Below are 3286 nucleotides of genomic sequence, written 5' to 3'. Positions count from 1 at the left end.
TATATATATATATATATACTAGTTGTGTACCCGCGCAATACCGCGGAAGCCGTGAATTTTAACGATTTTGAAGTTCCACTGGTTTTATTTGAGAAGATTTAACGATGATATAAGTTACACTTGGTCTTTACATATTAATACAATTTGAATAAATAAAAGTTATGGTTCCAATTACAGTCTATCGATGAAAAAAATCTAATATATTTAAAATCCAACATATTTAAACGACTCCACAAATATGTTCTATTTACACCAAGAGCAAAKAATCAAGAGATCGAGAGCGAGAGTTCTAAAGCAATTGAATGGGAAATGAATGAAAGAACTTTTGATCACTTCTTCGGTTTAATTATTCAGTTTCGGTTAGTGTGCATGTCGTCACGATAAATTTTTTGTTTCATATATCTACCTTCGCTACAATATCCAAGTGCACATTTCTACAATATACAAGTGCAACAGTCGAATTTGGAGAGGCTTAAAATATGTACAAAATCAAGGGGAGACTTGATTGGTAAATACACCAGCAATGCGACAAAAAAGACGGAAACAAAACGAACACTTTAAGCTTATGCTGATACTGTTCTGGTTATGCACAATCGTCGATTTTTTGATCTGAAACAGGAAGGGAAGAAGGAGATGGGGGTGCCGTGATCATGATGCTCTGGATGAATGCTATCATCTGCAAATCAACAAATTTCAACTTCTTTAATCCTTACAATGGAACATGCTTAGAGGCTGTTTAGTGTTTATTTGTWGCTTAATGAGGTTTATGGTCTGAAAATCCTTAGTGGTTGCATCTTGTGCCATGTAGAAAGAACTATGATTTTTTTTTACCCAAAACTATATATTTTATAACATAAGCACTCAATGTCACAAAGAAGCATGAAAACTCCCAGAGTGCTCAATGATTTTGTGAGAACAATTAGATATGAATAAGAAAAAAATGTTGTCTCCATAATGCTAAGTAAAAAAGAAATACACATAACTATCAAAAGCAACATGAATGATATCTTACCCCCACGAATAAATACAGTCACARCCCTTGAATTTGCACAAAGCTCAATATGAAGCATCCGATCTTTTGTGGTACCAAATGCCTTCTCTCTTACCAAACCAGCCTGCCCATAAAGAAGATAACTATATTACATTAGGATGCACAACCAATGTCAAATGTTTAAGGGGCCGTTTACCAAACACTTASCCGAGTAAGCGCTTACCAAGTCACATTACCTCACCGGATGAATATGGTAAGGACTTAGAATCTTACCTGGTAAGAGCGAGACAAGGACCATGAGTCTTACCCGGTAAGTGAGGGCGACGACTCTTACCACTGTAAGCGCTTACCGGGTGAATTGTTGCATACAATGTYGTTTTGATGGATTAAAATCTTACCCGGTAAGTAAATAATAGTATTAAATTTTACCGGGTAAGTGTTTGGTAAACGACCCCTAAGTAAAAGTGATACCACATACTACAACATGAAATCTAATGTCATAGAGCTAACAAAGGACACAAAGTTGTGGAAAAAGTATTATAATCTATACCAATATTTAGYTATTCGACACAATTATCAGAATGTATGATTTTTCAGGTGAACATTCCAAGCTCAAACAATGAACTTGCTTGTGCACAGGCTTTATAAATGTTATAGCAGACAAAKATATGATATATTGGTTTTGTGGTAGAATCTTTCACAAGAGAGGAACCCTTTTACATTCTTAATAATATTTGCATATACAAGGACAAATAAGGTAATGTTGTTGCTATGTGCATGGCAAATMWGCATAACTTATTACTCCACAAATCAAACCTATTTCATCCTTTGAACATATCAAGATGGAATGCATAAAAAWTTGATACTGAAAAAAATTCAAAATCACTCGTGCAACAACAACGCTCTGCAGTTTATAAAAAGATTTATTTATTGATAAATAATCAATAATTCGGCTGAGAACTCTTAGCCGCAATCATACCTAAGCAAACCAATACGGTAATTGTTTRTCATGCCTTACCAACAAAGGACACAATAACAAGCATCACAAACCTTATAACCAGAACTCACATCAGTATATCTATGCTCCCAGAGTATAAAGAAGTAAGGACAAAACATGAATCAAAATTACCTTTCCTAGCTTTTCAGGTGTTAGTTCCTGGAACCTGGGAACAGTTCTACCACCTGGACAAGACGAAAAATAGCAGCAGAAAATAGGTATTCAGCAACTATAGTAATAACATATATTACACAAAAGTTAGTTTTAAATAGCTAATCAGTGACCACAAACCAGTTGCTGTTGCTATAAGCTCCAGTTCTACCCCACCAACCCATCTAACAGCAGGCAAGTTTCTRTGCATTAATAGGTGATTGGCTTCATCGTCAAAGCCCCATTGGCAAATAACCAATGTAGCCCCTATATCCTGAATCAAGTAAAGGTCAGACTTATTAGGGCATGAAGTTCTAATAACCAAAGTACGGATTATATAGCTCAACTGTAACATGTATCAACTACCACATAGACCAATATCTGGAGACTGGATATGTTAACATTAAAATTGTCATCTTACCTTGCATCTCTAAACCATGTCATCTCAACGGTATCAATATCAACCTTATGCTTGGTCTTAGGCTTTGGAGGCTCAAATGGACAAGTCAAATGTCAGGTGAAAGAGCTCATATTTATAGGGGTGCATTTCTTGATTCATTATAGAAAATTGAAATCTTGATTCTTCATTATAGAAAACTGAAATCTTGATTCTTCAAAAGATTCTCTATAATACATGGTCGGGTTGAATGTCATTTCATCATACAAAACTCATAACTGCTGTTGTAATGAAACTGTAGTTGGGATCAGAAACAACAATCCTAAAATCTCCAGGATGAAATAGTCAAAGGATGAAGACCCCCATTAGGTCACCCTCATGTGYAGGTTTCTCCCTGGTTCTAGTCTTCTAGATCAACAGATATGATGAAGTGCATACTAAGAGGCAAAGCAGAAGTACCTAGATGGAATATATAGCATTTCATTTACTTGATCCAAGCAAGTATTCCTTGTGTCGATTATTGAAATTAAAACTTGGTGCACCATGATACAATCCTGAAAATACAGAAATTTACCACTGCCAGATAGAGACGAAAGAAAGGAATAAAAGGACAGATAAGAAATCAGCCTTCAGATCACAATATTCCCTTGGTTTAGCACAGCCAATGACTGGATTACTATTTTGAGTATTACCAGTATTTATCTAGGTATTATAAGTTGTTCAAAATCACTGCAGCAACAACAACTCTCTG

At 35.3% G+C, this 3286-nt stretch overlaps 1 long non-coding RNA gene across 1 annotated transcript; it reads right to left on the bottom strand.

The window, feature by feature from the left end:
- Positions 1-612: 612 nt before the first annotated feature.
- Positions 613-2163, bottom strand: LOC112509128. The gene is made up of 3 exons (XR_003068815.1): positions 2121-2163; positions 1013-1115; positions 613-676 (listed from the first exon to the last, which is right to left on the bottom strand). It is a non-coding gene; the product is annotated as an uncharacterized LOC112509128 (long non-coding RNA).
- Between the last annotated feature and the right edge of the window lie 1123 nt (positions 2164-3286).

This window comes from Cynara cardunculus, assembly GCF_001531365.2.
Source record: "Cynara cardunculus var. scolymus isolate 2C chromosome LG 1, CcrdV1, whole genome shotgun sequence".
NCBI lineage: Eukaryota > Viridiplantae > Streptophyta > Magnoliopsida > Asterales > Asteraceae > Cynara > Cynara cardunculus.
Note: the sequence above shows the minus strand (reverse complement) of the source record. Positions and strands in the feature narration are given on the sequence as shown.